Consider the following 13445-nt stretch of genomic DNA (forward strand, 5'->3'; position numbering starts at 1 on the left):
AGCCTCCATCAAAAGAAAGATCTGGATATATATTGGATAGTGGTAAGGTGTCAGTTACCAGCACAACAATATTTTTTTATATAGTTCCCAGATATTTGTACTTTTGGTGGAAGAATAAGTGGTACTCAGGACTCTCCTCCAATGTACAATAAAATACCCCATCCCAAAATCTTTTTCCCAGGCAATAATTGAGGAGGATTTAACAAATGTATTTTTCTCCTGTAAATGTGAATAAAAAAATGAAATACCTTTGAGTGAGGTGTTCATGGACCGGTAATATTGGGCTTACTGCCAAGGTAATGAAGTCTGTAAGTGTTTAGTAACCCTCATCTGATGAGCGATCTGCATATATTTGTAATGCTCATTGGAAGAATGTTTGTATTTCAGTTGCAGAGTTCTAAATGTTTTTAGTGCTGGATCAATCTGCAAGTCTTCTAAAGAGGAAATACCCCTATCTAGCCAAGTTGTGAGGTTTAGATCTGGAATAAAGAGAAACAAAGCAGATATTGGGAATTTTTAAGGTGTCAATTTTCCGCTCATCTGATTAGTTTTGCATAAATTAATCCAAGATTGGATTATAGCTAAAATATGTGGAGCAAGTTTATTGTCCAACGTGTCGCTGTGGGGATGTTATCAGGAAGTTGTATAAATTTCCCCAGGGATCTGGGATTGCACCAGTTCTGCCCACAAGGAGTCAGACTCAGGGCCAATCCATCACCTCCATTGCGCCAGGAGAGACACAAAATAATAGTCTTAAAAGTGTGTATGGCCCACTCCACCAGTGTATTTTGTCTTGATAAGGTCTTCAACTTTAGAGGCGAGAGTGATACGCAGGTAATTAATCCAACTATCTTTCCACACATAGGGGAAATTTTGTTTCCAGATTTAAAATATACGATTTGGTCTCCTAGCGACCTACATATATATATATATATATATACTGTACTATATATATATATATATATATATATATATATATATATATATATATATATTTATTAACCAGTATTAATTTGTGTTCACCTTTTAGTAATGTAATGCCTCCCCGTTCTCTATATTGCCAGCATCTGTCTGGAATTGAGAGTATTATTTTATGTTTTAGGTATGGATTTTGCACATTATAGACTTTCTTTTGCACAAAGAAATTCATACAATTTTAGATCTTCCAAACTTTAAAAACCTTAACGATTAAGTATTTTCATGTCTATTATTGTAATGTTTCTTTTTATTGAAAATCTAATACAATTTATTTTGGGAAAAAAAAAAGTATTTCCATGTGAATAATCAGAATATTTAAACCTATTGCCAACTGCAGCTGTATTTAAAAAAAATAAATCCTCAAACATAAAAATTATATAAAATAGGAGGCGGGGGGGGGGTGTGTTGGCTTATATCACAGTTTAATGTTTGGGTGGGGGTTTGGGCCCAAGCGGTAGTCATGCTCCCTTCTCTGCCTCTTCACTCTTGAGGTGCGTTAGTGAGGAGGTTGACTTTTGTCTGCCATGTTGGCAGATGCAGATGTCTATGATGCATAGTGATGTGGTAGGGACAGGACGGCCCTTTCCTTCCTATGAGAGCCTAGGGAGTCGAGGGAATAGGTAATTTCCTTGTCTCCACAGGTTCTTCTTTTTCTTCTCTTCTTATGCTCTTTTTTCTTCTTTTTCCAGACACCGCAGGTTCTCCAGGGGTCCGCAGATCTGTAGTGCTCCCTTCTCATGCCCCGAGCTTAGGCCTCAGAAGAGCTTGTTCATAGGATGTGAGGTAAGTCTCTGCCGTATGATGTGATTTGCTCCCTCTCTGATCCACGATGGCGACTAAAGTTCCTTCTCCACTGCTTCGTGGTACTTCTCACAATGTCCTGGGACTAAACTCTTCATATAAACATTGTAAATTCTTCCAATACTTAATTTCTAACAGATAGATGTGCTTCGCCTACAAGAGACACATTTTCCTGAAAGATTTAATCCCTCCTTTATCCACCAAAAATTCCCCCACTTTCATCTGGCTAATGCAGAGGACAAGACTAAGAGGGTCGGAATACTTTTCTCCAAACTTACTACTTTTTCCCTACGTAATGAAATAAAAGACCCTGGTGGTAGATACATCCTATTGTCAGGTACAGAGGATGGATCTACATTTATGTTTTTTTCTTATTATGCCCCGAATGAAGGACAAATGCAGTTTTTTACCGCCATGCTAGACTTTCTCGCTTCTCACTTTGTCGGTACGGTCATTTTGGGGGGCGGAGACTCCAATGTAGCACTAGACCAGATGATAGAAAAATCTTGGGGAGGAAAGTCTCCCCTCCTTCTCCCACCTAAACAAAGTCCGCAGATAGTCAAACTTCTTTATACCCACAGGTTAGTGGATACGTGGAGTGAATTCAGCCAAAAAACAAAAGATTATACCCATTTCTCAGCCCCTCACCAGACCTATGCCAGGATAGATCGAATCTTCACAGCTGCATCTGCTATCCCCTCTGTCACCAAGTCTTTTAATACAGACTCCCCTTTATCAGATCACTCAATGGTTTGCATGCTTTTAACAAAGCTTCTAGACCATGATGGTCCCTTTCTTTGGTGACTAAATGAGTGACCCGGTCCAGTGTTCTATTCTAGAAAAGGATATCGGGGAATACTTCAAAATCAATGATAATGGTTTGATAAAGTCTCTCCTGAAATGCTCTCGGCTGCTCATAATTCATTAGGGGAAAATGTATTTAACTTTCCACCAAACTTAAACGGGAAATATGAGCCGAGATTGATAACCAAGAACTGGAATTTTGTAAACTCTCCAAAAGCCATATGTGTAATCCTACAATCAAGTTTTGTTCCTTGCTAGACTCGACTCGCATGTCCCTGAAAAATGCCTTAGATGGTTTAATGCACATTTTTATCTTCACAAGGACAAGATTGGCTCTAAGCTGGCAACCAGACTGGCACCCAAACCATGCTCCTTTTCCTTTCCCTAACTTCACACTTCCACAGGGTACTCTAACACAGAATCCTCAATGTATAATTGCCACGTTTCACATTTATTCTAAATGATATAAGGCAGATAATCAGATGCGTCCTCAACCGTTGATAATCAGATGCGTCCTCAAATGTTTCTAGATGAGATACCTCTCCCTAAATTGTCATGGGAACATAGTTCTGCCTTAGAAAAGCCAATAACTGAATCAGAGGTAATGGAGGTTCTGAAACACCTTAGGAAAGGCTCTGCCCAGGGATCTGATGGGTTCTCGATGTGCTGTTATAAAATGTTTGCCTCTACTCTAGCCCCGTATTTGACCCATTTTTTAATACCCTGAGGAGGGGGTCCACTTAGGACAATACCGTTAACCTGGCTTTTATATCTGTCATTCCTAAACCGGGCAAAGACCTCTTTAGAGATGGGTAACTATAAACCAATATCTCTAATTAATAATGATCTTAAAATTCTAACCAAAATATTTGCAAACAGATCTCAGGTTTTATCAGTCATTAAGTACACAAAAATCAGGTGGGCTTTATTCTAGGGAAGCAGGGGCCGGATCAAATACGGAGAGAAATTGATGTAATCTCACTTTTGCGTTCACCTTGGGATAGAGGAACTCACCAGGAAGGCTTTAAACTCTCTATAGACCTCCAGAAGGCATTTTACACAATGGCATGGTCCTACCTCTTTGAGATGTTGGAGAGGTGGGGTTTCAGTCCCCACTTCCTAAGAATCTTAAAGGCTCTGTATTCCAACTCAAGCACGCAGGTGAAATTGCAAGGTCAATATTCAGACAATTTCCTGATTTCTAAGGTGGCTAGACAGGGATGCCCCCTATCCCCTATCATATTCCCCATTGCGATAGAAACCCTGGTTATGGCAATCAGGAATAATCCTGATATCCGCAGTCCATAAATGTGCTCTTTTTGCTTACAATCTTCTCCTTTAGGTTACCTCCCCCTTATCTCTACCCCAAATATTCTTAAGCTGTTACACGACTTCGGGAGGGTGTCGGGCCTTAAGGTTAATATGTCAAAATCCTTAGCACTAAAGATATATATCCTAACTCCCTTGGTCGATCAGCTTAAGAATCATTTCTCATTTTCAAGGAGCTCCACTTCTTTTCACTATATGGGTGTCTGCCTGGCAGCTAATATTGACCATCTATTAAAAGTTAACTACCCTCCTGTTTACAAAAACTATGGGAAGACTTAGATCAGTGGTCTCAATGTATCTCTCCTGGCTGGGAAGGGTAAATCCTGTAAAAATAACCCTCTTACACAGGATTCTCTACCTCTTTCGATCCCTACCCATTCCACTTCAGAAAACACAACTGCTCAATTTTCAATCCCAGATAATTCACTTCATCTGGGGCAGTAAAGGATACTGTTACCCTAAAAGAATTCTGTTCCAATTACAACCACAGGGAGGCCTAGGGTTACCAAATTTATGGAAGTACTACCAAGCAGCCCAATTGGCTCAGTTATCAATTGTTTATTCACGAGGCAATAGACCAGACTGGGTTAATATGGAGAGCCAATCTTTCCCTAGGCATACTGTAGACTTCCTGATCTGGTGTCCCCATAAGGAGAGGCCCCCGATTTTATCTCCTACACTCTAAAATTTGATGGCCTTACGCAATTCTGTGTCCTCAACCCCCATGCTTACCACAGAACTCAGGCCTTTGGCCCACCTATTTCATAACCTGCAGTTTCCACCAGTTCTAGATATGAGGATTTTCCAATGGTGGATAAACAAGGGACTGTTCAGGATCAGCCACTTCCTAAACGCCATGGGTCCTTTAATGGTGAGCCATTGTATTAGTAAACTAGACATGCCCCAATCGGAGAGATTTCGATTAAATCAAAAATGGTATTTCTTATTCTCTCTTTGGAAGTCTAAACCTGACTTGCCAAGAATTACCGCATATGAACAATGGTGCTCTCAAGTCATGGATCAGAGGGGTGGTATTTCCATCATCTACAATTCATTGGCAGAGACTTCTGAAAAACCTTCATATGAACTGAGTTGGAAGCAATATTTGGAATACGGGTGGGAGGTCGACACCTGGTATAAAAATTGTTATAGATCCTTTAAGGGAATAGCAAACGTCTCCCTCATTGAGGTGAGCATCAAACTTTTTTTGCGTTCCTATCTGGTCCCCTCCCACCTTGGCAGGATCTTCCCAGACTCCCCCCCCCCCCCTTGGGCTTTCATGGTTCTGGCCATACAGGCTTTCTTTTCCATACCTGGTGGCAATGCCCTCATATAAGAAGTTTTTGCAATAAGGTCTTTTACTTGCTATGTAAGGCTACTAACCTTGCTATTACAAAAACATGCCAGATAGCTCTATTGAACAGAAGACCAGAGGGTGGCTCAAAACATATCCAGAAACGTATTCACTTCATTTTGTTGGGTGCTAAAATTACCATTGCCCGGGCCTGGAAGCAGCCATCCATCTCTTTTGCTGCAACAAAACGTAAGATATCTTGGATATTGGTCCAAGAAAAGGCAGTGAACATTTTCCAAGATACTGTCTGCACCTTTGACTCAGTCTGGGAACCCTGGATTGAGTACATCCAATTACCCCTGCATTCCACAACAGGATCATAAACTTTATCTGGACCCCCAGTGTCTGAAATCCTCCTATTCTGTTTGACTCCTTCTTTCCTGATCTCTTTTTTTCCTCCTATGTCCCTTTTTTTTCCATTGACAAGGTTTCTTTAACCTATGGCTATTGCAGATTTAAACTTTTAAGTTAAGACAGACTGTATTCAGCTATATGTGCGTTCCCTAAGGGATTACACTGGAGCTCTGCCCCACAGATATGGTCGTTTACTCTACACTTTCTCTGGGGGTAGAGTCTCCAATATTCAAGATTATATCAAATATCTCACAATTCTCTATATAGCAATGATTTTGCAGGGGACAATTTTTTCCATGCACGTTATTTCGTATGGGAGAAATTCTTCAAGATTTTCAAACACATTCCGTGGGTCTGATATTCATTTGGTTACCTCTGGAGACTAGTTTCACCCAATGGTAATGGAGTGCCCTTAACCACCTATGTCCTTTGATTCCCTATGCCTAATTTTAAAACTATTTCCCCCTATCAAATGGCCTGATTGCCTTTTGGAACGATTTACTATATATCCCTTTTGATGTTTCCTGTCTGTACAACATTTTTTCTGGTAATTATTGTTTTTGATCCTTTCAAATAAAAACATTTGAAAGAATAATTAAAGTGGCAGTGTTGTCCCCCATCCTATGATACAGTTTGTTCCCAGATGGGGTGTCTGGGGGAGGGGACAATGCATCTGTCGCTAGATTAAGTCTAATACAATATTTAATGATCAAGTTTAGGCGTGACTTTTGATGTGTTAATGTAACCATTTGATTAAGCCTCTATATGTTCTGATGCATAACAGATAATGACATTGTTTTCTTACACTTCAGTATTTTTTCTTTGTGAAAATCTTAATAAAAAAAAAAACATTGAAAGAAAAAATATATAAAAACAGCGCTCAAAGTCAGTGCATGTGCAATTGTCAAATTTCTCCATAAAGTAAATCTTACATGTGTCACAAATAACCCCCCCACAGTGTAGTTTACAAAATCCAACGGTGAATTGTCCAAAAAATTTCCACCTGCTTTGTGCACTGGTCCAAATCATTTGGTAAAGGGGGGATTATGGTGTGGGATTGTTTTCAGGAGTTGGGCTTGGCCCCTTAGTTCCAGTAAAGGGAACTTTTAAGGTGTCAGCATACTAAGACATTTTGGACAATTTCATGTTCCCCACCTGGTGTGAACAATTTGGGGATGGCCCCTTCCTGTTCCAACATGACTGCACACCAGTGCACAAACAAGGTCCTTAAATACATGGGGTGGAGCGAAAATGTTGGGTGGAGGAACTTGTTCTGACCTCAACCCGATAGAACATGTTTGGGATGAATTCGTGCAGAGACTGCGAGCCAGGTCTTCTCGTCCACATCAGTGCCTGGCCTCAAAAGAAAAATTGTCAAATACCCCCATAGACATACTCCTAAACCTTGTTGGCAGCATTCCTAGAAGAGTTGAAGCTGTTATAGCTGCAAAGGGTGGGCCAACTCAATACTAAACCCTATGGACTAAGATTGGGATGCCATTAAAGTTCACGTGCGTGTTAAGGCAGGCGTCTGAATTTGGTTTTATAGTGTATATCAAAACTCCCCAACATAAGACAAGTTGTTACAAACATCCAAATAACATTCCACAATCGAATAAAGGCAACACACTTCAAAATATCACCAGAAGTGCTCCCTCAACCTCAAATAGCGTTTGCTCTTACCGGCAGGACATGCTTGTCCTGCAACATAGACATTTCAACTTGTACATTCACCGAAAGACGGTGTTCAAATCTCATTCCATCTTCTGCTCTCGAATCCCTCAGGTAGGCTTAAAAAACAAAGCAATGGTATAATATCATCAACACAACTTTGTTAAATAATGTAGAATAAACTCACAAACGAAGCACATACAACAGGCACATTAAATAACCTCACACTCCCAGTAAAAGCCTGAGACTGAAAAAGTCTGCCCACTGTCATTTATTTAATTCCCCCACTACTCTTACAGGTTCCACTGCTACAGGGATGCCCCCAGTTTTCTTGCCAGCATCTGACTCCACCCCAATGCATTTCATGCTATATCACTTTTTCAAGGGGATCCCCTTGAAAATGTTGTATAGCACAATAGCAAGGTTAGTAACCTTATGTAGCAAGTAAAAGACATTATTCCAAAAACCTCTTCTAGTCTGAAGCTGGCAATAACAAAATGAAAGATAGGCTGGCGCTCTGGTGCAGTGAGATACGGTTAGTGTGAAGGTAAGATCGTGGGTCAGAACATGACTAAGGTAATAATAGATGGGTTACCTATATAACAATAGGCAGGGGTGAAGTCCGTACAGTGGATAGGCTGCAGGGATGATAGGCAAGGAAAATGGAAGTCTGCACGAAGGGCCAGCTCTGCTGCACAGGAAGTCAATCTGTGGACGGAGTGAAGCAAAAAACAAGCGGAGCGCCTCTAAGTGCAATACGTTTATTAGATTAAGGCATACAGTAAATGGTAACTCACTAGAGATAAGATGAATGTAGGCTCAAATGCCAAGTCATGAGGTCAACTGTCCGTGATGCTGCTGCTGAGAGGAAGGATGTGAGGGTAATCCTATCCAGTAGATGGATGACGGGGAGATGCCGGCTCTCTCTTCCGGGACCGAACTCTCGAGGCAGGCTGGGACTCAACGTCGACCGCGTGACGTAGGCAGGGTCAAGGTGCACACGACACGTTTCAGAGCATGCGCCAAGCTCATGGGGAGCATGTGCGCTCTTTTCTCAAGTGTAAATGCAGGGACCACTCAGAGCCAAAAGATTTATATGCACGCAATTTGTGAATGGGAGTATACAGAGATCAAACGACCAATGGGGTAGCATGGTGGCCATATTGGGAGAAACAACCCATACAGAATTGCGGAGTAATTTGTAAACATAATATATACTTATAATATGGAAATAAAACATATAATAATGTAATTAGATATCGCAAGGTATAAATAAATATAGACCAAAGAACTGCAGTATATACATGGCCCTAACACTGATCTCTCAATGAACTAATAAGATATATAATAAAAAAAATCAAATAAGAAATGGTATGATAGATTTAACCATTAATAATAAAGTAAATAATGGATAATAAATAAATGTATATGTATATAAAGATATATATATGTATATATGTAAGAATAAAAAAGGCTGATGGAGATATTCATGAAGATATAGTCTCGCAAGGACTATGACTAACCAAAAAATTAGAAAAATTAAAAATTGGAAGAATGGCTGAAAAAATTAAGTTAAAAAAGGTATAAGGTATATTGAGAATATACGTATGTATATAGGGAATATTTTAAAAAAAATTTCAAAATGACTTCAAAATATATGGAAGATATACCAGCAAAGACGCGTGTATTAGGATCTAGAAAAAGAACTAAAAATGGTTTACAATATAAATAAAACCAAATTATGGACAAAGTAATATGTTAAAATGTCAAGACACTTATATAATGGTGCACATAGCTGATATAAAAAAACCTCTATAAAAACCTCTGATAAAAAGTTATTATAAAATGGTGCTGATTTCAAGTTCCTTATTTAGGCCGTCAGGCTTTAATGTGTTCAAAGAAAAAATCCAAAATGTCTCACGTTCACAGAGTCTAGAGAACCGCTGGGCCTCTGGTAACTTATTAGATATGGCCTCAATAATCCAAACTCTTAACCCCTCAGTAGATTTATTATGATATTCTAAGAAGTGTCTGGGGACACTATGCTTGTCAGATCCTTCCTCAATAAGCCAACGGTGTTTGCCAAAACGTTGGCACAGGGGACATATGGTACGGCCCACATATAACAACTTGGTCTGGGGAACAATTATAAAAATTGTCCAGCGGGTATGTGTGGCCATCATGGGAAAAGGATTTTTGTCCATAAGTTATAAAATTACATGTTTTGCACAGTTTTTTCCTACATGGATACATTCCCTTGAGGGGAATGAGATGCAATGGTTGGGCTGTACGATTCTCGGGTAATTTACTTGGAGCTATTTTATTCTTCAACGTTGGTGCTCTCCGATAGGTGACTATAGGACATGGGTTTAGGGCTGTCTTAAGGTGTGGGTCTTGTAACAAAATTTTCCAGTGCCTACGGAGTATCCCCTCCATATTTCTATACTTAGTGTGAAATCTGGTAATGAAGCGAACTGGTGGGTCCACTTCAGTCTTTAAAGCCTTAGTAGGCTTACCATTGGCATATGTGTTACAAGCTAGGTCAACCAGGTCTGATGGATAGCCCTTGTCAATAAATTTATGTTTTAGGTGGGAGCTTTGGGAATTGTAGTCCTGGTCTCTGGTGCAGTTTTGCCGTAATCGGCAAAACTTCCCTTTAGGTATGTTGTTAATCCACGTTGGGTGATGACAACTCCTATAATGCATATAGGAGTTGCCTGCCGTGGGCTTGGTGTAGTTTCGGGCAAAGATCTTATGATCTACGTGGCCCAACTCCAGGTCCAAAAAGGGAAGAGTATCGGTGTTGTGTACAAACGTGAAAGAGAGCCCCAGCTGATTGTTATTGCAATAGTGTACAAAGGCCTCTATCCCGGTGGTCTGGCCATCCCAAATGATGATGATATCATCAATATACCTGCCAAAGTATACCAAATGCTTAGAAAAGGGATTGTTGTTCCATATAAAAGAATGTTCCCAGTACCCCATGGTCAAATTAGCATACGACGGGGCAAAGTTAGCCCCCATCGCTGTGCCCTTGGTTTGGAGATAATATGTGCCATCAAACTGGAAATAATTGTGTGTTAGACAAAAAGTAATGGAGTCAATGATGAAAGAGGCTTGTGCGGGGTGACATATCCTGAAATAAGAAATGTTGGATAGCCACTATGCCTATATCATGGGGTATAGATGTATACAATGAGTTTACATCAAGTGACACCCAGGTATAGCTATCCTCCCATACATATGGTTCGAGTATTTCCAGTAAGTGTATAGAGTCTCTAATGTACGAGTGTAAACCTTGGGCAAGAGGTTGGAGAAAGGAGTCAATGTAAAGGGAAAAACCACTAGTTATGCTGTCCATAGATGCAATGATGAGTCGGCCTGGGGGTTTGACAAATTTTTGTGCACTTTTGACAAGTGATAAAAGTAAGGGGTATTAAAATATTTTTTAAAAAGAAATTCAGCTTCTTTTTTATTAAGAATTTTATCACAAATGGCTGATCGAATGAGTGTTTCTGCTTCCAGCTTGAACTGAGGGAGAGGATCCTTGTTTAATTTGAGATATGTGGTATTGTCTAACAGGAGTCTGTGAGCTTCTGAAAGGTAATCACAGCGGTTTTGGATGACAACCCCCCCACCCTTGTCTGCTGGTTTGATGACCAGAGTGGGATTGTTGGTAAAACTGGATAAAGCGGATCTTTCTCCAGGGGTGAGATTGTGATGCACATGCTGCTGTGAGGACCCAGAAGGGACACATAATTTTTTGAAGTCTGAGAAGACAACTTGATAAAGGCCTCTAAATAGGGTCCTTTAGAGTGGAAAGGGTAAAAAACGGAGGGAGGCTGGAGGGACGTGTGTTGGATAATGGGAGATGGCAGTAAGTGTTGAGTGAATAGTGATAGGTCCTGATCTAATTCAGGAGCCCAAGAGGTTATGACATCATAACCTCTTGGGCTATGAAGCTGGCAAGAGAACTAGTGTGCATCCTTAATAAATATGTTTTGCACCTACTTACCAGAGTCTCTGGTTCTGTTGATACAATATGTATTTCTCTATGTCCCTCTTGTCTATATACAATATGATATCATACCTTATGTTCTTTGAATAGGTTTATTATCCTGTTCGTTGTCTTTTAAAAGATATGTTTTGTTATGATGTAATAAATAAATTCTTGATTTTTTTTAAAAAAAACGTTATGAATCTGTCTTTACCCATATTGTATGACACCATCAAAGTCCCATATGTTGCCCCTTCCCTCATTTGTGTTTTTGGAGCCTCCCATATGGCTGGTACATTAACCCACTGCCTGTTGGGTCTATGAGCGTTTCCCATTTCCGGTTGGGTTAATGTTCATGCCATTGCCCCATGGTGACTCCTCTCAACACATTTTTTTGTAATAATGTTTTTTATTAGATGTATTAAAACATTACATCTTTGCAGTTTTAAAAGAATCTGTAATGCTGTATGAAGTTTTTGGACTTAAGCAGAATGCTTGTAACATAGGAAATCTTTCTTATTATTGGATTCTCTATAATAAGCAACAACCAAAAGCTTCCTATGCATTTATATTTATAAAAAAGTTTGCTTTACAAATATCTCAACGTCTGTGCAAGCGCAAAAAATAAAAGTCACACTGTTTGTAATGTGCATGTAATAGTTTTCTTGTTTTAGAAGTAGTTTTATCATTGTCGTCTGGGGAATTAATATTATTCATTTATTTATTTAATTTTTTTTTTTTTGGGGGGGGGGGGTTTGTTGTGATTACTGTTTTAAGATGATATATGCTGGCATGGTGTTTATTTATTGTATGTAAGGAAAACTAATAAAAATAAAATAAAAAAATAAGTAGAAAAAGTAATTTTATTACTGCTGCTAAAAGTGACAGCTTTCTCATGGTTGCTAGGGAGCAGACGCCCACCAACATCCCACCAACTAGTGACTCATACTCACCCAGCAGATTCAGCTGTCAGCTGGGGATTCCCAACCGATAGTCAAATATAAAGAAAAATAGGGGATAGTGTAAACATTTTTTTAAAAAGTCCCTTTAGATCTAGTATGAGTTTTAAGGGGGACCTCGTGAAAAAAATTCCAAATTCCATAACAGACTCTTCAAGTCTCGTATGTATTTTAAGGGGGGAACCCACATAACAAATCCATACCAGACCCTAATTTGAGCATACAGCCTGAATAGCCAGGAAAGGGGTCTCCCAGGTTCCAACGCCCATGTAAACGAGTAAGGGATATATAGTATTCACAAAAAAAATAAATAAATCAATTGTAAATTAACAAAACTTTTTAACATGTCCTTTAATTAAGAAAGAATTCCCTGATGGGATTTGTTTTAAATAGACCCCTTTGTATTGTTTTTTGGCAATGTTGGTAGAGTTGAACAGTCCACAACAATCTATCACCTGTTGTTTTAATTATTTCCTTTTTCTTAGTAATCAGAGTACTAAAATAGTAGTGGAAAATAATGTAACCCAACATAATACCCATCAAAGCCTTTTTATAATTACATTCTATCACAGTTTTTATGATCTGGTTGCCAAACACTGTGAAACAAAATATTGGTGAAAGGGTGATGCTAACTATTCATTTTTAAACAACCATGTTTTCAACAAAGATTTGATAAACAAAGTTTCCAAAATTGCTACAAAAGTGTATGTCTAGCATATCTGGAAACTTGCACTGCTGCTAATGATTAGTGCAGCATACAAATGCCAATACAAATGCCAATGCAGCATACAAATTAAAACTTTTGTTGTTCAATTTTTAATTTTTTTCCACACATATGCTAAAATGATATTATTGTCAAGAAAATTTACTAAAACCCCTATAACTATATGTTTTCTGCAAACAAAAAGAGCCTATAGAATAAAAACATAAAGTATCATTTTATATTATTTACAAGGTATTTGTACAAATCTTTATGAAATCTATATTTTCAGTAAAATACTTTATGATTAACTGTTCGCAATATTTGACTAAAGATAAAAATTTGACTATGCAAAGTTAATAAATGCTACCAAATATATTAATCCTCATAATGGGATGCAAATGTGAAACAGCAAAAAACAATGTTGTCCACAATTGTAAATAGGCAGTTTATTGAAAGCTTACATATACATTTACATTCTTGTTGCATGTATGTGTA

This window comes from Pelophylax lessonae (assembly GCF_965119305.1).
Source record: "Pelophylax lessonae genome assembly, chromosome: 2".
Classification (NCBI taxonomy): domain Eukaryota; kingdom Metazoa; phylum Chordata; class Amphibia; order Anura; family Ranidae; genus Pelophylax; species Pelophylax lessonae.